Source organism: Lytechinus variegatus, chromosome 8, assembly GCF_018143015.1.
Source record: "Lytechinus variegatus isolate NC3 chromosome 8, Lvar_3.0, whole genome shotgun sequence".
NCBI lineage: Eukaryota > Metazoa > Echinodermata > Echinoidea > Temnopleuroida > Toxopneustidae > Lytechinus > Lytechinus variegatus.
In genome coordinates, this window is record NC_054747.1 from 42,221,378 (window position 1) to 42,248,368 (window position 26,991).

General features: G+C 36.2%; 1 long non-coding RNA gene across 1 annotated transcript; it reads left to right on the forward strand.

The window, feature by feature from the left end:
- Nucleotides 1-2,024: 2,024 nt before the first annotated feature.
- Nucleotides 2,025-26,991, forward strand: LOC121420540. The gene is made up of 3 exons (XR_005970778.1): nt 2,025-2,138; nt 22,064-22,265; nt 26,965-26,991. It is a non-coding gene; the product is annotated as an uncharacterized LOC121420540 (long non-coding RNA).

Genomic DNA, 26,991 nt, shown 5'->3' on the forward strand with positions numbered 1-26,991 from the left:
AATATGATGTGCTATTGAAATATGTATGTAATACGAATTAATTGGACCTACCCAGGAAAATGATATGAATAATAGAAGGCCCAATTATCACCCCTTCTAATCCATTTTTGCTACCTGATTTCAGTCCATTAATATTTTACCAAAGACATTTTAAAATTGTGATTATGCTTGTGATTGTAATTGCAATAAAACTAATAAGTAATAATAAAGTAACGTGACCTCATAACTTTAATTGTCCGGTATAGTTGCACAATTTTCATAGGCGGATCTAAGGGGCGAGGAAACCCGAGGCGCCCCCCCCCCCCCGAAAAAAGAAAAAAAAAGGAAAAGAAAGAAAAAAAGAAAAGAAGGGGAAAGAAAGGAGGGAAGAAAGAAGGAGAAAAGAGAAGGAGACGAGTGAATAAGACACTGGCGTAAATCCCGGGGGGATGGGGGGATATATCCCCCCCACACTTTTCGAGGAGGGGGGGGGATGGCTTGTACAAACATCCCCCCACTTTTTACGAAAGAAAATGAAAAAAATCACAAGAGATTGTTGCTTTATTGGTAAAAATCCTTCCTAAAATACCGCTTAACAAATAAAACAATATTATTGAATCATAAAATGCAAATAAAGAGCCAGTTCACCATTTCCAAACGAAATACTTATGCCCTTATTATAACATTGAAGAGAAGCCCTCGTTTCTTCCGTTTCATCAATGTTGGGGTATTTGGGAAGGGATTAAGATGGAAAGTCAATTATTTTTAATGTAATCTCTAATAAAACCATTGAACTCATGGGGTAAAAATAATAATATTGGAGGGGTATTTGCCATATGGACATACAGTGGCGTAACTACGGGGGGCACATACCCTCCCCCCTCTCCATTGGCTGACCCCCCCAAAAAGGGGGGAAATGAGAAAAGAGGGAGAAAGGAAGAGAAACGTAGTGGGAAAGAAGAAAATATTATTCATTATAATGTTATATTATATTATATTATAATTATGTTATGTTACATTACGTAAGAAACATTTTTATCATAACTTTATTAAACATAATTTGCCCAGGGCCTACGTCTCCAATGTTCCTGGTGCTCGCATTGTCTGTTTAACGAGATATATAATCCTGAAGTACTAAAACATCCCGTTTTCTATGGGGCGCCAAGTGTCCGCCAGTATATTTCGCCCAAATCAAGTCATTCCGTACCCAAATTTTGTCTAGACAAAATGTAATTACGTCCACAAACTTTATTTGGCGTGCCATACGAAATGAATTTTGATCAAACGAAATGGCGCACCAAATGTCCGATGTTTAATTCCGTCCAATTCACGCCATTCCGTACACAAAATGTGTTTTTGTTCATATGAAAATCATTTCGTCATGACGCTGTTTTATTTCGTATACGAAATTTATTTTTTGTCACATAAAATTACTTTCGTCCGACGAAATCAATTTTCGTTGAGACGAAATGTAATTGCGTCCACAAAATTTATTTCGTATGTACAAAATGAATTTTGATCTAACGAAATGGCGCCCAAAGTGTCCAATGGAAAATTCTGTATGCACACTTTGTTTTTTCACTCAAACGAAAATCATTTCGTCATGATGCAGTGTGATTTCGTATACGAAATTTATTCTGTGTCACCCTTAATCAATTTCGTCCCGATGCGAAATTTATTCCGTCGACGAAATGATTTTGTGTCAAAACACACAAAAAAAATTGTCTCCCCTGTCTATTCATTTCGTTCCGATGCGATATCTATTCCGTGGACGAAATGATTTTGTGTCAAAACACAAAAAAATTTCGTCTCCTCTGTCTATTCATTTCGTTCCGATGCGATATCTATTCCGTCGACGAAATGATTTTGTGTCAAAACACAAAAAGAATTTCGTCTCTGTCTATTCATTTTGTTCCTTTGCGAAATTATTCCGTCGACGAAATGATTTTGTGTCAAAACACACAAAAAAAAATTGTCTCCTCTGTCTGCTATGCTATGGGTCGCTGATTGCCAGCGCCTGCAGCTAGCTGTTAAAGCTCCGGGCCGGTCACGTAGTTGTTGACGAGTTGGTGAACTTAGCTTAGATTTCACGTTATTCATGCCTACATGAGCTGCATACAACTGCTCTAATCGCTAGGATGTGGATGGACATTGATTTCGTAAGTTCAGCTTAAAAGTTTTTGACTAAAAAATTACGTTAAAAAAGGGAAATTCGCGAATTCGTTAATCGTTACCAAACTTGCATTTGCAAAAACAATGCTAGTCCCGTGTATTCAAGTTTATGTACTGTTGTCAGTACAGCATGGGGCCGGGGAGGGTGATTTGTCTTTTCTGCACATCTGAAATGGTAATGAATTATACACGCTGAAGATATTCCGGCCTAGATCTTAATATATAAAGTAAAAAAAGGCATTATTATTTTCGATTGACAGATCACCTAATTAAAGAAACTGCTGCTTTCGACTCACCGTACGCCCGCCGTAGGACAAATGTGACCAAGCCGTTAAGCCAGGTATTATTAGAGAGAGGAAGGGAGAGAAATCAAAACTTGAGAAAGCGGGGAGGATGCGATGGAGTTCTTTTAATTTATGTACAAGAGTGTGCTTGTCCATTTGTTAATGTACAAATTGATAAAGCTAGCCTAGAGAACTATTGCCAAGTCCATGCGCCTGCGCACTCCATTTTTTTAAAATCAACGTATGAATTATTCATATTCCATAGCGTTTCCATATGCAGAAAAAATATTCGCTGCCCGGCCAGAGGCCTGGGGGGGGGGCGCTCGACCAAAAAAGTGGTGGGGGTGTGCCGCATGCCCGGGGGGGGGGGCACTCAGTATATAATGCATAGTGGGTATGTGCCGCAGGGGAACCCCATTTTTACACTCGAATTTCCGTTCCAAGGCATAGCATTTTTGCCTTGTTGGGAAAAAAACAAAGAAAGCCGCTCCAAGGCATAGCATTTTCTTTTTATCGAGAAAAAAAGAAGAGAGAAATCCTCTCCAAAGCTTCGCATATTTTTCGTTACGCCGCTCCGATCGCTTTGAATGAGCTGCAATTTTGGTGAAAAGCAGCTGCAGAGCTCCCGGCGGAGGCCGCGGTAGCTGCATCATGCACGCATGACCGTTCCGTAGGGATGCATACGCGCTAGTACGCTGGCGATCCGTTCCAAGGACCCCCCTTTTCACAAACATTTGTCGTTCCGAGGAGCCTCCTTTTTACAATAAGCCCGCTCCAAGGCCCCCGTTTTTTGTCTCGCCCGTGGCACACCCCCACCACTTTTTTGGTCGAGTGCCCCCCCCCCCCGGGGCCGCGGGCGAGTCAAAAAGCGGGGGCCTTGGAGCGGGCTTATTGTAAAAAGGAGGGTCCTCGGAACGGGCTTCGGAACGACAAATATTTGTGAAAACTGGGGTCCTTGGAACGGATCGCCAACGTGTGAGTGCGTATGCATCCCTATGGAACGGTCATGCGTGCATGATGCAGCTAGAGTGGCCTCCGCCGGGGAGCTCTGCGGCCGCTTTTCACCAAAATTGCAGCTCATTCAATGCGATCGGAGCGGCGTAACGAAAAATACGCATACATTCGTAATTCCGAAGCTTCGTAATTCCGAAGGTTCGGTTATTCCGAAGGTTCGTATTTCCGAAGGTTCGTCAATCCGAAGGTTCGTAATTCCGAAGGTTCGTCAATCCGAAAACGAAATAAGGTTCGTAATTCCGAAGGTTCGTTAATCCGGAAACGAAATAAGGTTCGTAATTCCGAAGGTTCGTTAATCCGAAAAAGAAATGAGGTTCGTAATTCCGAAGGTTCGTCAATCCGAAAACGAAATAAGGTTCGTAATTCCGAAGGTTCGTTAATCCGAAAACGAAATAAGGTTCGTTAATCCGAAAACGAAATAAGGTTCGTCAATCCGAAAACGAAATAAGGTTCGTTAATCCGAAAATTAAATAAGGTTCGTATTTCCGAAAATGAGAATAATTCATTTTGGTAACAAAAACGATGTTGTCGTTACAAGATTACACGATATTATGCAATGATAGTAATAACGATCGATGATACATGCGTGTGTTGCGGCCAAAAGCATGTATATCATTAAAAATATAGGCGCCCTGATCAAGCATAGGCCGATTTCGATTTTATCTGAGCAATTGCTGCCTAAGCAAATGGTTTAAAGATGCAGGGATCAAGTGTGTTGGTCGCGTGCGAGTAACCTCTAGATAATAGGATTTGTATTGGAGGGGATGTCATTTTTAATAACAGCTTCTGCTGGTAATAAAACTAATACTAATAATGATCATTGTGAGATGTTGAAAGCGCGAATCGCAAGCTCAAACTAGTAGACATTTCAAGACGTGAATTGAGCATTCGGAGCATTTTTTTGTAATCGTAAAAAAGATGTGTATCTTTCTAAAGAATTAATGCGAGGGCGAGCTGTATACTGACCTGGGGCCCGTTGCATAAATTGTTTTTACAGGAGTTTTTGCCCTGTGCTAAAGTCAATGGCGGAAATCAGACTAACCTTAGTTTTCAGTTTTTACCAGTTTTCTAAGGTAAAAAGTTTATGCAACAGGCTTCAGAAAGTAATCTTTTAAGGACTGCATTTAGTGACTCATGAATAGAGTATATATCTCACGAACTAAATAATGAGAGCGCGAACCGCAAGCTTAAGATTTGTGATATTCCAACCTGAAAACTGGACATTTTATACTTTTTTTTTATTTGTAACCAGGAATAGAATGAGTTCCTCAATAAACAATACTTGATGCGAGCGAGAAACGTGAGCCAAACTTTTCCGATTTTCCAAACCTGAAAACTGGACATTCTAAGCATTCTTGTAAAAAAAAAATAATAATAGCTGGGAGAACAGTTTTCAGAACTGAAGTGGCTTCCCTGGGTAAATAATATCTATATCAATTATCATTCTAGACCTACATGAAATTTCCAAAAGTTTGAGCACGTGATTCGCTCGCAACATCTCACAAGGATGCCCTTTTAACAGTACTTGACCAAAAAGGCGAATTTTACATATTCAGATTGGATTTTTTCCCCCAAACCGCTTGCTAGCTACGCTCGCAGAAATGAAACGTAAATATATAACTCTAGTGATCACTTAAAAAATTTTGCTCAATTTAATTACTACAAAACACACAACCTCTTTACACAGATGATAATCTCATGGTGAAAATATCCGCTTGCACCAAATTGCCCCTATTGGCCCTTTTTTGCTTTGCGTCCCCCTGTTACACCCACAAATGTAATAATCGCCCACAAATGTAATAACGCCCACAAATGTAATAACACTTTACCCACAAATGTAATAACGCCCACAAATGTAATAACACTTTACCCACAAATGTAATAATTTCACCCACAAATGTAATAATGCACTTTACCCACAAATGTAATAATTTTTGATCGCCCACAAATGTAATAATGACTTTACCCACAAATGTAATAAATTTGAAGGGATTTTTGGCAAATCCGTTCTAAGCTAAAATCGTCTAGTAATGCGTTCATTTAGCACAAAAGTGCAAAGTCTCATTTCCTGACCCGGTTAATTAACAAATTATAATATAAGTCCAAAGTCTTTATTCCAGACCCGGTTGTTTAAGAAATTATAATATAAATCCAAAGTCTTTATTCCAGACCCGGTTGTTTCTAAAATAATAATATGAGCCCAAAGTCTTTATTCCAGACCCGGTTGTTTCAAAAATTATAATATAAATCCAAAGTCTTTATTCCAGACCCGGTTGTTTCGAAAATAATATGAGCCCAAAGTCTTTATTCCAGACACGGTTGTTTCAAAAATAATAATATGATACCAAAGTCTTTATTCCAGACCCGGTTGTTTAGAAAATAATAATATAAGTCCAAAGTCTTTATTCCAGACCCGATTGTTTAAAAAATGATAATGTAAGTCCAAAGTCTTTTCTCCAGACCCTCTTGTTTCAAAAATTATAATATAAATCCAAAGTCTTTATTCCAGACCCGGTTGTTTCGGAAATAATAATATGAGCCCAAAGTCTTTATTCCAGACCCGGTTGTTTCGAAAATAATATGAGCCCAAAGTCTTTATTCGAGACCCGGTTGTTTCAAAAATAATAATATGATACCAAAGTCTTTATTCCAGACCCGGTTGTTTAGAAAATAATAATATAAGTCCAAAGTCTTTATTCCAGACCCGGTTGTTTAAAAAATAATCATATGATCCAAAAGTCTTTATTCCAGACCCGGTTGTTTAGAAAATAATAATATAAGTCCAAAGTCTTTATTCCAGACCCGATTGTTTAAAAAATGATAATGTAAGTCCAAAGTCTTTTCTCCAGACCCTCTTGTTTCAAAAATTATAATATAAATCCAAAGTCTTTATTCCAGACCCGGTTGTTTCGGAAATAATAATATGAGCCCAAAGTCTTTATTCCAGACCCGGTTGTTTAAAAAATTATGATATAAATCAAAAGTCTTTATTCCAGACCTGGTTGTTTCGGAAATAATAATATGAGCCCAAAGTCTTTATTCCAGACCCGGTTGTTTAAAAAATTATGATATAAATCAAAAGTCTTTATTCCAGACCCGGTTGTTTCAAAAATAATAATATGAGACCAAAGTCTTTATTCCAGACCTGGTTGTTTAAAAAATTATGATATAAATCAAAAGTCTTTATTCCAGACCCGGTTGTTTAGAAAATAATAATATAAGTCCAAAGTCTTTATTCCAGACCCGATTGTTTAAAAAATGATAATGTAAGTCCGAAGTCTTTTCTCCAGACCCTCTTGTTTCAAAAATTATAATATAAATCCAAAGTCTTTATTCCAGACCCGGTTGTTTCGGAAATGATAATATGAGCCCAAAGTCTTTATTCCAGACCCGGTTGTTTAAAAAATTATGATATAAATCAAAAGTCTTTATTCCAGACCCGGTTGTTTCGGAAATAATAATATGAGCCCAAAGTCTTTATTCCAGACCCGGTTGTTTAAAAAATTATGATATAAATCAAAAGTCTTTATTCCAGACCCGGTTGTTTCAAAAATAATAATATGAGCCCAAAGTCTTTATTCCAGACCTGGTTGTTTCAAAAATTATGATATAAATCAAAAGTCTTTATTCCAGACCCGGTTGTTTAGAAAATAATAATATAAGTCCAAAGTCTTTATTCCAGACCCGGTTGTTTGAAAAATAATCATATGATCCAAAAGTCTTTATTCCAGACCCGATTGTTTAAAAAATGATAATATAAGTCCAAAGCCTTTTCTCCAGACCCGGTTGTTTCAAAAATTATAATATAAATCCAAAGTCTTTTCTCCAGACCCGGTTGTTTAAAAAATTATCATATAAATCCAAAGTCTTTTTCCAGACCCTGTTATTTCAAAAATTATAATATAAATCAAAAGTCTTTATTCCAGACCCGTTTGTTTCAAAAATTATAATATGAGCCAAAATTCTTTATTCCAGACCCGGTTGTTTCAAAAATTATAATATAAATCAAAAATCTTTATTCCAGACCCGGTTGTTTAGAAAATAATAATTTAAGTCCAAAGTCTATATTCGAGACCCGGTTGTTTAAAAAATAATCATATGAGCCAAAAGTCTTTATTCCAGACCCGATTGTTTAAAAAATGATAATATAAATCCAAAGTCTTTATTCCAGACCCGCTTGTTTAAAAATAATAATGCAAGTCCAAAGTCTTTTTCCAGACCCTGTTGTTTCAAAAATCATGATATGAATTCAAAATCTTTTTTCCAGACCCGGTTATTTCAAATATTATAGTTTTAGTCCCAAATGAGATACATTAATGATATTCCAGTGGAATAAAAATGAGAATCGAGCTTAGTCTTTTCTCCAGACGCTAATGGTAAATTGAAAATCAAGCATAATCTTTGCTCCAGACCCGGTAGCTAAAAGCTGAAACTTTATAGTAATGTTTTAATATAGCACAAAAATGCGAAATCTTTTTTCCAGACCCGGTTAATTAGAAAAAATATAATATAAGTCCAACGTCTTTTTTCCAGACCCATTTATTTAAAAAAATTATAATAATTATAAAAAACAAAGACACACGATCCTATTTATGTTGAATAACATGGAAATGTAGCGTAGTCTTTCTGTCAGACCCAGTTATAAAAGTCATTAAAACACAACAACAAAACAAAGACCCTGCAACCATTAAAGGTCAAGTCCTCTTCAGAAAAATGTTGATTTGAATCAATAGAGAAAAATCAGATAAGCACAATGCTGAAAATTTCATCAAAATCGGATGTAAAATAAGAAAGTTATGACATTTCAAAGTTTTCCTTATTTTTAACAAAATAGTTATATGAACGAGCCATGCAGCTACATCCAAATGAGAGAGTCGATTATGTCACTCACTCACTGTTTCTTTTGGTTTTCATTGTTTGAATTATACATTATTTCAATTTTTACGAATTTGACGATCAGGACCTCCTTGCCTAAAGCACAAAATGTTAAAATAATAAATATCCACGTGTTGCAGGGAGGAATGAAACTTCATTTCACATGACAATGACGAGAAAATAAAAATGTGTCATATTTCATTTAAGAAAATACAAAAGAAATAGTGAGTGAGTGATGTCATCAGTTCACCATTTGCATACCGACCGAGATGTACATATAACTGTTTTGTGAAATGAAGCAAAACATTAAAATGCCATAACTTTCTTATTTTACATCTGATTTCGATGAAATCTTCAGTGTTATGCTTGTTGAATTTTTCTCTTTTTATTCAAATCAAGTTTTTGTTGGGGTGGACTTGTCCTTTAAAAAAACAATTTCTTGTATATTCCTTCCTTTTTCTATGAAAAAACCTAAATAACAAAACATTAAAATACATATGAAAAAAAACTGAGAAATAAGATATCAATAAACAATAGGGGGATTACTTCCCGAAAACGATTAAGTTGTTGATTGACGATCTATGATATATTATATAAAAGAAAAACATTCTAACAAGAGGGGATAACCATTCCATTCCATGTTTTTATTTGGCAATAAGTCATAATTAACTATTTTTGCCACCCACTGTATGAGAAGTAGGGTAGCAATTTCATTTAGTATTATTTTTATTACTTCTTTTTGTCTCACCTGCATAGCAGAGTGAGACTATAGGCGCCGCTTTTCCGACTTCGACGGCGGCGGTGGCGGCGTCAACATCAAATCTTAACCTAAGGTTAAGTTTTTGAAATGACATCATAACTTAGAAAGTATATGGACCTAGTTCAGGAAACTTGGCCATAAGGTTAATCAAGTATTACCTAACATCCTTTTAGAGTTTCATGTCACATGACCAAGGTCAAAGGTCATTTAAGGTCAATCAACTTAGACCATGTTTGGGGAATCAACATCAAAATCTTAGCCTGAGGTTAAGATTTTGAAACATTATCATAACTTAGAAAATGCAATAGACCAGGTTCATTAAACTTGGATATAAGATTAATCAAGTACGTCACATGACCAAGGTCAAAGGTCATTTAGGGTCAATGAACTTTGGCCGATTTGGGGGTATCTGATGAATTACAATCAAAACTTAAAAATGTTTTGGATCTGATTCATGAAACTTAGACATAATAGTAATCAAGTATCACTGAATACATGGGCAAGTTTCCAGGTCACATGGTCAAGGTCAAAGGTCATTTAGGGTCAATGAACTTTGGCTGAATTGTTTTTTTTTTGTTGAATTACCATCATAACTTTGAAAGTATGTTGGTCTAGTTCATAAAACTTGGACATAAGAGTAATCAAGTATCACTGAACATCCTGTGTGCATTTAAGGTCACATGACCAAGGTCACAGGTCAATGAACTTTGGCCATAATGGGGGTATCTGTTGAATTACCATCATAACTTTGCAAGTTTATTGATCTGACATTTCAAACGTGGACATAAGTGTAATAAAGTATCACTGAATACCCTGTGCAAGTTTCAGGTCACATGATCAAGGTCAAAGGTCATGTGAGGGCAATGAATTTTGGCCACATTGGGGGTATTTGTTGAATTACCATTCTATCTCTGTAAGTGTATTGGTCTCGTTCATAAAACGTGGAAATAAGAGTAACCAAGTATCACTTAACATCTTGTGCGAGTTATAGTAATTTTCAAAGTCAGCACTGCTGCTATGTTGAATCGCGTGATGCAGGTGAGACGGTCAGAGGCATTCCACTTGTTTATTATTATTATCTCTTGTATATTCATTCCTTTTTCATGAAAAAAAAACACAAAACCTTTAAATACATATAAAACGAAAAACTGAGGAATAAGATATCAGCACACAATATGGGGATTACTTCCCGTAAACGATAAGGTTGTTGATCGACGATCTATAGATATTATATAAAAGAAAATCATTCTAACAAGAGGGGATAACGTTTTAACAAGTTCTTCGGTACTTTAAATTTTCAGTGTACCAAACACCATTTGTAGTATATTCAGCATTTTTTTTTATTAGTTACAATTCCAAGAATCTCAGTGGCCTAAGATATATTTTCTGGGGTTATATTGACCCGTTAAGTAAAGAGAGAGAGAGAGGATTTATGTGATCAAGAAGTGATAAGATAGGAAAAAAACTGATTTGAAATGACTGAAAGAGAGACAGGCAAAGAAAGAAGAGCCTCCTCCCACACCCGTACCAGAGTAACGGATTTAGGCTGTCCCGTCGGTGGATTCAGGTCCATCAACATCTTGAGGTTTAATCTTTCCAGGGGGCAAACGTGTGTGTGTGTGTTTGAGTTTTGTCAGACGTGTCTCAATCAGATATGATTATTTACGTCTGGGACCGACCTTTAACGTCACCATCCGAAAGACGTTACCAGGGCTAGAACCTCTGCATCAATTTGTAACTTCCCCACATAACTTGGATTACTGGCGCACGACACAACGCCCAGTCTTTAAATATAGTGTAGTCTTTGCTCTAGACCCATGCAGTTATTTCAAAATAGGAAATTATTAGAAAAGATAAAAACAGACAAACAATATTAACAAAGACGCCACAATATCATTGATGTAGAATAACGTTGTTGTTGTTATTTTGGGTTTTTAAGGCGCGTACCATTCAGATCTGAATATTTACGCCTTTTATTAATTTGATGTTTTTATGGTATGCCTTATCACAGGGTTTTATATTTTGGGAGATGCTGGTGTCTAGGTTTTTGGATTAATCTTTTGCTTAATTTGTATTTTAAGAGAACCGGATGTGGAGTAAAGACAGCTCTCTAAACCCAAGCATTTTCACTGGGTTTAATTTTAAAGATTGGCCTTAGCTTTGATTTTTTTTTCAATATTTGTTTATCTTATAAATAGCTGGGTCTAGACGAAGGTCTAAGTATAATAATAATGTTATTCAACAGGAATAAGAATATGACAAAGTATTATGTTTTTAAGATTGTTTGAATTAATTTCTAAATGACTGGGTCTGGAATAGAGACAACGCTCTAAACATGTGCTTTTGTACTTGGTCTTAATTTGGAGGATTGTTGGTTCTTAGATTCGTTGTTGGGGGTTTGGTTTCATTTTTTTTATTCTGGACATAATTGTGTCTGGAGGAAAGTCTACAATCCATCTCCATGTTATTCCACAGTAGTTAGATTATTGGGTATTTGTTTTAGACAATTTTATTTTTAAATAATAACCAAGTCTGGAAAATGGACGTTTTCTTTGCAAATGCATAATTACAATGTTTTGTAAGGGTCTTAGTATAATTATACAAAAGAATCTGGGTGTGGGGAAAAGACATATTTTTTACTGGGTGTAACTTTTGAAAACTGGTTTTAGATTTGATTTTCTTTTTTAATTCATTTCTTAGATAACCTGGTCTGGAGGAGAGAGTACATTTTACAACTCATGTAATTCCAAGATAATATAATAGGGTCTTATGTTAGAAGATTTTTTTTAGTAATTTTTGTAATGATTAGGTCTGGAATAAAGACAACACTCTAAATCTCTTTTTTAAAACATGTTCTTAGGTTCAAGGATTGCTTGGTATTAGGTTTGGAGTTATTTATATTTTTACTCTTAGCCTTATTTTGAAAAACAAATGACTGGGTCTGGCTGAAAGACTACGCTATATGTCTATGTTATCCAGCATTAATAAGATTATGGGGTCTTAACGGTTTTTGTTGTTGTTGTTGTATTGTTATTTACAATTTTTGAATAACAGGGTTTGGAGAAAAGGCTAAGCTCGATTTTCGTTTTTTCCACAGGAATATCATTATGGTATCTTAGTTTGGACTTATATTATAATTTTAGAAATAACTGGGTCTGGAAAAAAGACTTTGGACTTACATTATAATTTTTGAAACTACTGCGTCTGGAAAAAGAGTTTGGACTTTTGTGCTATATGAAGGCTTTAATATAGGTTTTAGTTTTTAGTTTTAAATAACCGGGTCTGGAGAAAAGACTATGCTTGATTCTCAAATTACTCATAGTGCGTATATTCACAATACGTTCAATATAATTTAAAACAACAACAAAGACTTTGATTCCACCAGTTTTAATTAAGTAGGTCTGGAGAGAAGACTAGGCTCGATTCTCATTTTTATTCCACCGGAACATCATTATCGTATCTTAGTTTGGACTTGTATCATAATATTTGAAACAACCGGGTCTGGAATAAAGACTTTGGACTTATATTATTATTTTTTAAACAACCGGGTCTGGAATAAAGACTTTGGATTTATATTATAATTTTTGAAACAACAGGGTCTGGAAAAAGAATTTGGATTTATATTATAATTTTTGAAACAACCGGGTCTGGTGGAAAGACTTTGGACTTATATTATATTTTTGAAACATTCGGGTCTGGAATAAAGACTTTAGGCTCATATGATTATTTTTTAAACAACCGGGTCTGGAATAAAGACTTTGTACTTATATTATAATTTTTGAAACAACCGGGTCTGGAATAAAGACTTTGGGCTCATATTATTATTTTTGAAACAACCGGGTCTGGAATAAAGACTTTGGATTTATATTATAATTTTTGAAACAACCGGGTCTGGAATAAAGACTTTGGATTTATATTATAATTTGTTAATATACCGGGTCAGGAAAAGAGACTTTGCACTTTTGTGCTATATGAACGCATTACTATACGATTTTAGTTCAGAACGGATTTGCCAAAAATCCCTTCAAATTTATTACATTTGTGGGTAAAGTCATTATTACATTTGTGGGCGATCAAAAATTATTACATTTGTGGGTAAAGTGCATTATTACATTTGTGGGTGAAATTATTACATTTGTGGGTAAAGTGTTATTACATTTGTGGGCGTTATTACATTTGTGGGTAAAGTGTTATTACATTTGTGGGCGTTATTACATTTGTGGGCGTTATTACATTTGTGGGTGCAACACCCCCCCCCCCCGAAAAAAAGAAAATACGTTCCGCCGCCATTGTTTGAAAAACGCATCGTCTTCATGGCAAACTGTAAAAAGTTCTTAAAATGTCCCCTTTAGATCAGGTCAGAGCTTATATATTTAAAATTTCTGTTCGCACTTCTTGCTCGCAGTTAGTATCTAAATTTAGTTATATAGGCATCTCGTTTTGAAGATCACAAACATATTGCCCATCCAAAAAATATATAGCTCGCGCTCGCATTATTTAAAAAGGGTTTATCATGTTATTACATATTTACTTTATTTTATAAGTATAAAGCTAATTGACTGTTAGGACTACCCTTTCAAAGAAACAAACAAACAAAAAACAACTTTAAGCTGCCGATCGAGGAAAATAGGACTGAAAAAAATATTGCCTCCCCCTATTTGACGAAAGTTGGATCCGCCGGGAGGGAGGCAGGGGGCACTTGCACCCCCAAAATTAAATAAAAAACAGGGAAATTAATATTTTCCAAAATGGGAAAATTCCTTTTTCAAAAATAAATATGCCGTTTTTCATGTTTTTTCGAAATGAAATACTCTTTTTAAAGTATACAAGTTAAGTTAAGTTTGCAGGCTGGAATATTGCACATTTTCAGCTTGCGCTTCGCACTCTCATTTGATTGGTGAAATATGCATCTAAGGAGGTCACTAAATGCTTTCTTTAACAGGTTCCTTTTCTGGTCAGTATGTTTAAGCTCTCATTTTGCGCTCGTGTTAATTCTTTTGTTAGATGCACATCTTTTTAATGACAGCAGAAATCTGCTCGAATTTTAAAAAAACTTATTTTCATTTTTTATTTAAATACCCTTAAGTTTTAGCTTGTGATTCACGCTCGCAACACCTCGCAATTATGCCATTTTAAGAATAATTGACCACAAAAAACGTTTTACAACTTCACCTTTGAATTTGTTTTACCAAGTCGCTCGCTCATTATACTCTCTCCCAAAAAATAAAGCCTAATTATACATTTTGCCATAAAGAAGTCACTTCAAAAAAGTTTTTCTCTACTTAATCATTATCAAACACAATGACTTCAAGCAGATGATAATCTTAAGGTGAAAATATCACCAAAGTGCCCATTTTGACGTATGAGTTTCATTTTTGGCTTTACCCCCAACGAAAATTCGTTCAGCCGCCCTTGCCTTCCCATCCTCATAATAATTGAACGGCAACAGTGCCCCCGCCCCCTCCCCTTGCCTCTGCTTTCACGGTTTTCATTTTTCGGATTAACGAACCTTATTTTGTTTTCGGATTAACGAACCTTATTTTGTTTTCGGATTAACGAACCTTATTTCGTTTTCGGATTAACGAACCTTCGGAACAACGAACCTTATTTCGTTTTCGGATTAACGAACCTTCGGAACAACGAACCTTATTTTGTTTTCGGATTATCGAACCTTCGGAATAACGAACCGTCGGAATTACGCCACAAATGTTCGGATTAACGAACCCTTTTTCGTTTTCGGATTAACGAACATTGAGGTATAGGCAATTTACGTGTTTCGGAATTACGAACCTTCGGAATAAAGAACCTTCGGAATTACGAAGCTTCGGAATTACGAAGTGTAACCGAAAAATATGCGAAGCTTCGGAGCGGATTTCTCTCTTCTTTTTTCTCGATAAGAAGAAAATGCTATGCCTTGGAGCGGCTTTCTTTGTTCTTTTTCTCAACAAGGCAAAAATGCTATGCCTTGGAACGGACATTTGAGTGTGAAAATTATGGGGGTCCCCTCCGCGGCACATACCCACTATGCATTATATACTGAGTGCCCCCCCCCCCCGGGGCCAGAGGTAAGACTCCCAGAATGATGCTCTTTCTAGAATTGATTTACATCCTGGATAGAAATAATCTTGTAATGGTTTGGGATGAAGAAATCAGTCTAGTGGCGTAGCTAGGATATTTTTCCGGGGGGGGGGGCACTGGGGATCCTTGCTTTTTCAGTGGCAGGGGGCACCATTTCTTCTGTGTGTGTGTGTGTGTCACAAGGGTGGATCCGACTTTCGCCAATAGGGGATGATGGCCCGGGATGGGGCCCAAAATTATCTGTATTTTCCCTGATCAGTCACTTCTTAGCATTATTCTTATAAAATAACATCAATATGAAATAATCTCATAGGCCCTATATAAAGTGCGAGCCAATATTTTTTCTTTCTTTTTTTGAATTTCGTGTATTTTGTCCTGAAAATTCAACATTCTGGGTACTGTTTGTGATCCTGAAAAAGATGCATATGTAACTAGATAATTACTAAAAATGCCAAGCATGAGCAGAATTGTTTTAAATTAGTGTTCGAGCATTATCGAAAAAGGAACCTGTTAAGGACTGTTTACCCTAGAGGACAGTACATATTTCAATAGTGAGAACGCAAAGCGCGAGCTAAAAATTGTTGAGATTCCCACCCGAAAAATGGTAATTCTAAGCATTTTTTGTGATCATAAATGGGATAGGTATGTGGGTCAATCCACGTCAAATCAACCAATTTTCAGACAATTTGTCACCCAACCCTCTTCGATTTTCTTTGAACTCGCACCAAATGTTGCCCCAAGTGTCTGACAGAAAAATCTGAAATATTTTGCCCCAAGGTCGGTTGCTAAGATACGGCCTCCCATAGCAACCAATGCGCACACAACAAAATTATTTTAAATAAAATTGCCTATTTTTGATTGACTACTGCAGCAAAGTTTGATTGATTACAGTCTTCATTTTTAGTAAATTGGAAGAACTTTTTGGTCTAAACATGCAGAGTATACTGTAGCGCGGACCTGTCAACCGGATTTTGCACACGAGGTCTCCGAAAATGGCATTAAGCATCCGTGTCAATGATTTCAGAAGCATGTTTGGAGGCTCATAAATCCAAAACTAAATTAGCTTAGAACCAAATATTGTGCACATTAATGTACTTTCAGATACTCGACAAAACTACAAAAAATTGACCCAAGAGTATGTGTCATTTTCCTGTAGGGCGCCCTCAAAGTTGGATTTTTATCAAAAGATGCCAAGTTCAAGGTCACGGATCACCTTCCGTCCCATCGAGGAGGGGGACCAATTTCTGTGTTTTGATAGACATTTACAAATATTTTCAAGTGTTACTGGAGAAATTTTGCTACCGGAATGTTTAGGGGCTGATTTGCGCATTCCAAAATGGTCGTAAACACCCTAAAATTAATATTGATGACACATACATGCTTTTCAACACTTTTTAAATTGTGATAACTCAAAGATGAAGAGCCCAAAGACATTGATATATTCTGTGTTGATAGTAGTCTGTGATTAGTATTAGAAGAATATATTTTCAGAAATAGCTTTTATTGCTGGCAATGACCTTGAAAACACGCCTAAAATTCAATAAAAACAGTAAATTTGCTAATTTTCCAGAATCATAATGGCATTCAAATGGTGTTTACATTGACTTTCAAATAGGTGTCATTTCAATACAAAGGGTGAGCTTAAGCCAAAACTTGAAGGACATGTTCAACTTTTGGTCTACTTTGAGCAACATAAAATATTTGATCTCAAAACCATTTCATTTGACCTTGAAATTATTCCAAATATAGCTATTTGTTGCTTCATAAGTAGCATATTCAAATCGCGCGTGTTCATTGTACTTTGCAACACATTTCAAAATGGATTTTCTCATAGAGAGAATACCTGATCAGGCTGATATTTGCAGTATAAGTAGTCTGTAATAAGTTCTTGGAGGATCTACAGATTAAGTACCTATTCTCTCATGACAATGACCTTGAAAATACAGCTGAAAATCATGAAAATCAATAAATCATACAATTTTCATTAATAATCAAGTGTTTTTATCCACTTTTAATTGTGTGTTATTCCATCTTAGATTGTGAGTTCATGCTGATAATTGCAAATCATGTTCCACTTTTGGTCTACTTTAAGCTACATGAAATATTTGAACTAAAAACCATATCATTTGACCTTGAAATTATTCCAAATAAATATATTTGTTGCTTCATAAGTAGCATATTCAAATCGCGTGTGTACATTGTACTTTGCAACACATTTTAAAATGGATTTTCTCATAGAGAGAATACCTGATCAGGCTGATATTTGCAGTATTAGTAGTCGGTAATGAGTTCTTGGAGGACCTACAGATTAAGTACCTATTCTCTCATGACAATGACCTAGAAAATACAGCTGATAATCGTGAAAATCAATAAATCATACTATTTTCATTAGTAATCAAGTGTTTTTAACCCACTCATGTCTTGATAGAATAGTTACCTAAACTGTAGATTTTCCAAGCACTAATTACAGACTACTAATACTGCAAATATCAGCCTGATCATGCATTCATTCTATGAGAAATCAATTTTGAAATACGTTGCAAAGTACAATGTACACGCACGATTTGAATATTATGCTACTTATAAAGCAACATATAGCTATATTTAGAATAATTTCAAGGTCAAATGATATGGTCTTGCGTTCAAATATTTAATGTAGCTGAAAGTAGACCAAAAGTGGAACATGATTTGCAATTATCAGCATGAACTCACACTCCAAGATGGAATAGCACACAATTAAAAGTTGAAAAAAAAAACACTTGATTATTTATGAAAATTGTATGATTTATTGATTATTATTATTTTCAGCTGTATTTTCAAGGTCATTGTCATGAAAGAATAGGTACTTAATCTGTAGATCCTCCAAGAACCCATTACAGACTACTTATACTGCAAATATCAGCCTGATCGGGTATTCTCTCTATGAGAAAATCCATTTTGAAATGTGTTGCAAAGTACAAAGTATACGCGCGATTTGAATATGCTACATGTACTTATGAAGCAACAAATAGCTATATTTGGAATAATTTCAAGGTCAAATGATATAGTTTTGAGTTCAAATATTTTATGTTGCTCAAAGTAGACCAAAAGTTGAACAAGTCTTTCAAGTTTTGGCTTAAGCTCACCCTTTGTATTGAAATGACACCCATTTGAAAGTCAATGTAAACACCATTTGAATGCCATAATCAGTCAAGGAAACTCCCGCTTTTGCGAGAGCGACAGAATCTCGAATAACAGGGATTTGTGGTCGCATGACGTAATCTTTTAGGATCTCACCGAATAGCTCTCCTGTACAAAGTGAATGGGGTTTTCTGACATACCCTCACTAAAAAATTCATATAAAAAAAGCACCACGGTGGCGGATTTTTATTTTCAAATATGTTGAAGAAAACTAAATTTCTCATCTATATTCGAAAAAAGAGAATTCGCCACCGTGGTGCTTAGATGCTATTGAAGAAAGAAGACACATTTATGATGAAAAAATGCAAGTAAAAGTTCTCGTAAGAGGACGTTAGTCTCTGCGTTCAGCCTTTGTGCCGCGATACTCCGCTACATGTTGTAGCCGAACGTGAAGGTGTGTGTGTGTGTGTACTGCGTATACAAACTGTGCATAGAGCTATGGTACTACCATGCATGGGCCTTCCATGACCATGTTGAAAGTTATTTTGGGTACGGCATTACATAATATCTGATAAGAAAGACTTGGAAAATATATTCGTTCCCATGGTACAGTATATATATAACCTCAGTCAGAGGCGTCGATCCTGGGGGGCAGGGGGGGGGGGCGATCGCCCCACCAATGAAAATATTGGGGGGGGGGCAAACATATCATTTTGCCCCCCCCCCCCAATAATTCCGGATGTGGCCCAAAAAAACAAGATTGTTATGCAGCAAGCGAGAATGAGATACACAACTCGTTCTTTATTTAAAATCGTGCTCAAAATGCCTGCTTTTCTGATTGAAATATAAAAATTTTCAGCTCGCGCTCGCATCATTTCTGTAGCAAAAACCCATACTTCTCATGATTAAGTAGGTGAATGCAAATGTCCCATTTTCACTTTAAAGCCTCAAAAGAACTCCTGCTTCGATTTGCATTCATCATTTCCTGGATAGGCCTATATATCTTGTTCTTTATATCGAAAACGTCCAATAAACTGTCACTTTTTTTCAGATCGAAAAATCAAATTTTTAGCTCGCGCTTCGCGCTCGCATCGATTCTTCTTTTAGATACCAATCTTAATCATTGGTACCAAAAATGATTAGAATATCAAGCTTTCAGGTTAGAATATAAAGAAATTTTAGCTCACTCTCGCCACTCGTACTATCTGTGTAATAAGATATGTATCCTCCTCATGAGTTACTACAAGCAGTTCTAAACAGGCACGCTTTATATATATCTATATATATATATATATATATATATATATATATATAGATATGTGGGTGTGTGTGTGCGCGCTTGTGTATTATGTGGGTGTCTTGTACGATCCAGCGCCTTTGGAACGTTAATGATTTTGCCCCCCCCCCCCAATCTGAAAAATGGATCGACGCCCCTGTAACCTCTAACCAGCCTTCCGGCGGTTAGTGCTATCATGGGCTAAATGGAAAATGGACATGCAGTTTTCGATAATGTTCATAATCTAAACCATTGATCTCACAGTCCTGTTCACTGCTAGCATGGATCATGTCGAATGGAGAATGGTCATGATCATAATGACATGACATGACATCATGATATTGCTTTTAACTCATCTGAGCTGGACGTTTGGGGGAAGTTTGGACATGGATCGAGCTGACAGGCAGACTTTTATAATGCACTTTATTTGGTGACCGCGAGCCCCAATACTTTGCAGTATGTTTGTTTTGAAGGTGAACACAGTATACTTTTTTCCAATTCGTTAATTGGCTTCGTCAACCAGCCAATGATTGCATGTTTAATACGACGTACAGACCTGTATTTGTCATGTTTTGAAATTGCATATCGACTTGATAATTTCCATGACTTCCGCCGGCACTAGTGGAAATAATATTTTAATGTATTGATCATGGATTGTGCAGCAGATCATAAGCTGAAGATGAATGCTCAGGAATTAACATGAAAGTTGGATATTACGGATATACATGACGGTGGATCCAAAAATATGGTCTAATTACGGCACATTTAACGTCCGGATTAAGGGTAAGTGATGAACGAAAATCAAATTGAATGCTTGACAATAAATGAGAGGGGGAGAAAGAGAGAGGGGGAGAGAGAGGCACATGTTTTACAGATAACAACAATGCACAGTTGTATACACGCGTACACATGCACATTTTCACCGCTCTTATTTCGCACACATACATAAGGGTCTGAAAACAGCCGAGAAAGACTACACAGGGCGAAGGTTTTCAGCGGTGATTCACGCTTCGGTGAACGCAACTATCTCGAAAAAGGGACATTTCAAACGATCTCGGAAAACCGGGAGTTTCCCTGACTGATAATGATTCTGGAAAATTAGCAAATTTACTGTTTTTATTTAATTTTAGGTGCGTTTTCAAGGTCATTGCCAGCAATAAAAGCTATTTCTGAAAATATGTTTTTCTACAACTAATTACAGACTATCGTCACAGAATATATCAATGTCTTTGGGCTCTTCATCTTTGAGTTATCACAATTTGAAAAGTGTTGAAAAGCATGTATGTGTCATCAATATCAATTTTAGGGTGTTTACGACCATGTTGGAATGCGCAAATCAGCCCCTAAACATTCCGGTAGCAAAATTTCACCAGTAACACTTGAAAATATTTGTAAATGTCTATCAAAACACAGAAATTGGTCCCCCTCCTCGATGGGACGGGAGGTGATCCGTGACCTTGAACTTGGCATCTTTTGATAAAAATCCAACTTTGAGGGCGCCCTACAGGAAAACGACACATACTCTTTGGTCAATTTTTTGGAATTCTGTTGAGTATCTGAAAGTACATTAATGTGCACAATATTTGGTTCTAAGCTAATTTAGTTTTGGATTTATGAGCCTCCAAACATGCTTCTGAAATCATTGACACGGATGCTTAATGCCATTTTCGGAGACCTCGTGTGCAAAATCCGGTTGACAGGTCCGCGCTACAGTATGCAAGTTTAGACCAAAAAGTTCTTCCAATTTACTGAAAATGAAGACTGTAATCAATCAAACTTTGCTGCAGTAGTCAATCAAGAATAGGCAATTTTATTTAAAATAATTTTGTTGTGTGCGCATTGGTTGCTATGGGAGGCCGTATCTTAGCAACCGACCGTGGGGCAAAATATTTCAGATTTTTCTGTCAGACACTTGGGGCAACATTTCGTGCGAGTTTAAAGAAAATCGAAGTGGGTTGGGTGACAAGCATTGGTTGATTTGACATGGACTGACCCATGTAACAAATAAACAATGCAAATTAATTTGAGTGTGGCAAACTGATTCTGTTTGGTTCTGCTTGTTACAATTTCTGCATGAGTTGTAATCATGGATGCTCAGGTCAACATGATGAAACACTAGGAGGTGATCAAATGAATTGATTTTTTTTTCAAATAGAAATACTATGTTTATATTCACCCCCTTCTGTTTTGCCTCTGCTATTATTTTGATTGGATGTATTTCCAGATTCATCACAATAATTGTAAGTTTTATCATAAGTTTACTTTTTGAAAATTATATGCTATTATGTGACTAAGGCTTATGTACCTTCTACTGATAGTATTGATATAATGATATCAATGGATTCAAGTTAATCCTTCTGAGTAAGATTGGAACTATCTCTGTGTTTGGTAGATTAAGATATATGACTAACTTGTCCAGTTGTTGAGAAATGGGCCACTGCTGAGTAGGCCTAGATTTTTCTCATGTGTAATTGATTTTATGACATGTGTTTACATTTGCTGCAGATTTCCATTCAGCTGTTGGACTGTACCGGTACTGTAACATAGTATGGATGGTCAATATGAAGCAAGCTTCATTGAATTCCTCCAAGAGCTCTGTACTCTGTTCTGATTATTTTGAAGATGCTTGCTTTGACTGGACTGGGCAAACGATTCGTCTTAGACAGGATGCTGCCCCAACCATATTTGATTTCCCGCCTCGTCTTAAGTAGGTACAGTAGATCTATATCATATATGTGTTATGAAGAAATATAACCGGTACTCTATATTATCTCCATCTGATTTGTAAACGGGTCAATATATGGTTTGACTTGGAACAAATTGCAACAAATGATTTTTCAACTGTTTCTGGCAGTATTTGACCTCAGGAATAAAGTACATGTACTAAAAATCTACCAAAATCTACATCCGGGAAAGTATTTATTTTCAAGAGGGTGTCCAAGGTGGCCGCCATTCACTGAAAATGGATATAGTTCTCTCATTATCCACTCTAGAATCCTATTTATGTTCATATTCCATGGTCCAGTGGGTAAACAAATTTATTGATAGAAGTTAGAGTGAATATTAGCACTCCAAGGTACCAGGAAAATCCAAGATGGCGCCCAAAATGGCTGCCGTAGGCTAAAAAATCTAATTCATCTATTACTTCAGTGGCTTTAATTCTAAATTCAATTCTGCGCAATGGTTTTAGTGTTGAAGTAGTACATCGGGACAAGTTACAAGGACAGTCAGTGGTCTTGTGTGTCCAAAAATCCAAGATATCTTCCAAAAATTGAGTTTAAAATGGCTGTTGATTAAAATGGACATAGCTCATATCATATCTACATGTGAGATGAATTGAATTGAAAAGGTTTTATTCGAAATCATTGCACGTTGCAGCCAAAAGGCTGAATTGTGTACAATTTACAGGTATATACATGTATAAATAGCTGATTTAAAAACATCAAAACTTGAAATGATTAAGAAAATATAATGCAACTTAACAAAAGAACAAATAGAAGACTGAAAGATGGTGGTGGTGGAAGAATGCTTATTGACAAACATCGCCACTCAAATTCAAACAATAAAAACGTAGATTTAAGCAAGTAACAAAAGAACTAAAGACAGGAGTGTGTCTGGGGACGAGCGAGCAGTCAAGTTCAATGCACAGCTCCAGCCAGGGAATGCCAATCCTCTACAACACCATTCAACCTGGGCAATGGAATTGGTTATTCAAATCCATCGCTCAGGAACTTAGGGTCAGCTAACCTCACTGGAGCTATACATTAATAGGGCCGACAAAAAAAAAAAAACATTTACATTCATAGCAAACTCCTCATTCATCCAACAACCATAAGCACGTTAAATCAAACAACTGCACCCACCAACCCAGCAGTCACCCCTGACACCTTGCACTCATTAAGCATACAGATAAAAAAAGAAGAACCAAGGGGGGGGGGTGAGTGGTCGCCCGTCCCAAGAAACCGTCCTGCTCAATCCTGAGAACGCTTACTTAAAATTTGAAGAATGACGCAGTTTGTAAAATAACACATCTTCCACCACATGAGAAATCTTAATAAAAATGAGTAAAATGTTGGCATAAAAAACATTGTTTCCCTTTAGTTGTTACAATGTGAAATACATGCATTAAAATCATGACTAATAAAGTCCTGTAAACCTATTCAATTGTGTTTGAGTTTAAAAAGTTCTAAAAATTGTAAAATTTTCATCTGAAGCTTGTGAGCTAATAATAACAACAAATTAGTATTAGGTGCGAATATGATTTTGTTGTCTAGATCATGGTTTCAATGGTCAAATAATCCATTGGGAAAACACTCAGTGGTCCGGTATGTTCAAAAATCCAAGGAGTAAAAAATGCTGTTGCTACTTTAAAAAAACCCAATGTCATAGTTTGTTCAATATCCGGGAATATGATTTTTGTGCCTATACCATGGTTAAATGGGTTAACCCTATCTAGGCCGGGGGGGGGGGGGTCTCGGAGCCCCCCCAACAAATCGCGCAATATTTTCGCTGTGCAAAATTTTTTGACCGCGCCGCTCGCTGACTTTTTACTTTTAAGTCTTGCGCAATTTTTGAGACCAACTTTAAGTCACCCGAGTACGTGGTTCCTAAATTACATAACATTATGTAAGTGCATGTCAGACCAAAAATTGCTCAAAAACGTGATTTCGTGTACAAAGTCAATGCAAATTGTGTTTTCAAGCAAAATTCATAAATGTATGATTATTTTTAGTTTTTCTGGTCTAAATGTTTTTATTTTCTGCTTTTCATGATCACAGAAGAGTCCCCAATAAATTTCATTGAAAAAAACAATGAAAAACAAAAGGAAAAAAATACATAAGAAATTGCAAAAAACAATAAAATACATAAGAAAATTATTTGATATCGCAATTTTTGTCTCACCTGCGAAGCAAAGTGAGACTATAGGCGCCGCTTTTCCGACGGCGGCGGCGGCGTCAACATCAAATCTTAACCTGAGGTTAAGTTTTTGAAATGACGCCATAACTTAGAAAGTATATGGACCTAGTTTAAAAAACTTGGCCATAAGGTTAACATACAGACAACTGACTGGTCTTGTAACTAACCCTGGTGTATTACTTGACCCTTTAAACCATAGTTTAGACACCAAACTCATATTCCCCAGACAGATATTGAACAAACTATGTCCTTTTCTTAAAAAAAAGGTAACATCAGACATTTTGTACTCCATTTCTGGAAGCCATCTTGGAATTTTGAACATACTAGACCAATGAGTGTCATTGTAACTTGTCCTATATAATTTGACCCTTGAAACCATAGTTTAGACACCAAAATCATACATCACCGGTGGATATAAAATGAGCTATGTCACATTTAAGTATCAGCAGCCACTTTAGAATCAATTTTTAGAAGCCATATTGGATTTTTGGTCATACCAGACCAGATAATGTTCTTAAAACTTGTCCTAATGTATTATTTAAGCCTTGAAATCAGACACTAAAATCGCATCTCCCAGGCCGATATGAATGTCTGCTTTAAGTAACAACAGTCAATTTAGAATAATTTTTTTAAGCCAATTTAGATTTTTTGACAACCCAGGCCACTGAATGTACTTGTAACTTGCCCTAATGTATTAATTGACCCTTGAAACCAGTGGTTTAGACACAATTACATATCCCAGGCCAAAATGAAATGAGCTATGTCCGCTTTAAATATCAGCAGCCTTTTTTGTAGGATCGGTTTTTGGAAGCCATCTTCTATTTTTGGACATACCAGACCACTGACTGTCCTTGTAACTTATCCTATTACTTTATTTGACCATTGAAACCAGTGGTTTAGACATCACAGTCACATCCCCCAGGGCAAAATGAAATGAGCTATGTCTGCTTTCAGTAATAGTAGCAGTTTCAGAATTAATTTTTGGAATCCATCTCAGACTTTTGCACATACCAGACCACTGGCTTTCCTTGTAACCTGTCCCAATGTATTATTTGACCCATTTAACCATGTTATAGACACAAAAAAAATCATATTTCTAGATATTAAGCAAACTGTAGTTTTTGTCTCACCTGCATAGCAGAGTGAGACTATAGGCGCCGCTTTTCCGACGGCGGCGGCGGCATCTACATCAGATCTTAACCTGAGGTTAAGTTTTTGAAATGACATCATAACTTGAAAAGAATATGGACCTAGTTCATGAAACTTGGCCATAGGGTTGATCAAGTATTACTGAACATCCTATTAGAATTTCATGTCACATGACCAAGGTCAAAGGTCATTTAGGGTCAATGAACTTAGACCATGTGGAGGAATCAACATCAAAATCTTAACCTGAGGTTAAGTTTTTGAAATGTCATCATAACTTAGGAAATATATGGACCTAGATCATTAAACTTGGACATAAGGTTAATCAAGTATCACCAAACATCCTGCATGAGTTTCACGTCACATGACCAAGGTCAAAGGTCAATGAACTTTGGCCATAATGGGGGTATCTGTTGAATTACCATCATAACTTTGCAAGTTTATTGATCTGACTTTTGAAACTTGGACATAAGAGTAATCAAGTATCACTGAATATCCTGTGCAAGTTTCAGGTCATGTGATCAAGGTCAAAGGTCATGTGAGGTCAGTGAATTTTGGCAACATTGGGGGTATTTGTTGAATTACCATCCTATCTCTGTAAGTGTATTGGTCTAGTTCATAAAATGTGGAAATAAGAGTAACCAAGTATCACTGAACTTCTTGTGCGAGTTAAGTAGTTTTCAAAGTCAGCACTGCTGCTATGTTGAATCGCGTGATGCAGGTGAGACGGCTAGAGGCATTCAACTTGTTTGAAAGTAGCAACAACAATATTTATAATCCATTTTTGGAAGTCATCTTGGATTTTTGAACCGACTGTCCTTGTAACTTATCCCAATGTCTTATTTGACCATTGAAAACGTGGTCTAGACACCAAAATCATTATGTCCCAGGTGGATATGAAATAACTATGTCCCATTTATTTATCAGCAGCCATTTAAAACTCCATTTTGGGAAGCCATCTTTGGATTTTGGACACCATCTTGGATTTTTGGACACACCAGACCTTGTAACTTGTTCCAATGTACTACTTCACCCTTAAAACCATTGAATAAGAACCAAATAAAAGCAAATTAGATGAATTGTCGATTTTTAACCTATGGTAGTCATTTTGTGCGCCATCTTGGATTTGCCAATCACAATGGAAGGATTACATGTATGATTTACTCTAGCCTGTATCAACAATTTTGTTTACCCCATAGACCATGAAAATCGAACTAAATGGGATTCTATGGTGGATACTGAGTGACGGCCATCTTGGACGCCATCTTGAAAATAACCACCTTCCCTTTTGTTTGATATCTTTTTTTCTCAAATGTTTCTTTTTTCTAATTTGTCTCGTACAGAAATGACCCAAACCAAGGAATTCCTGG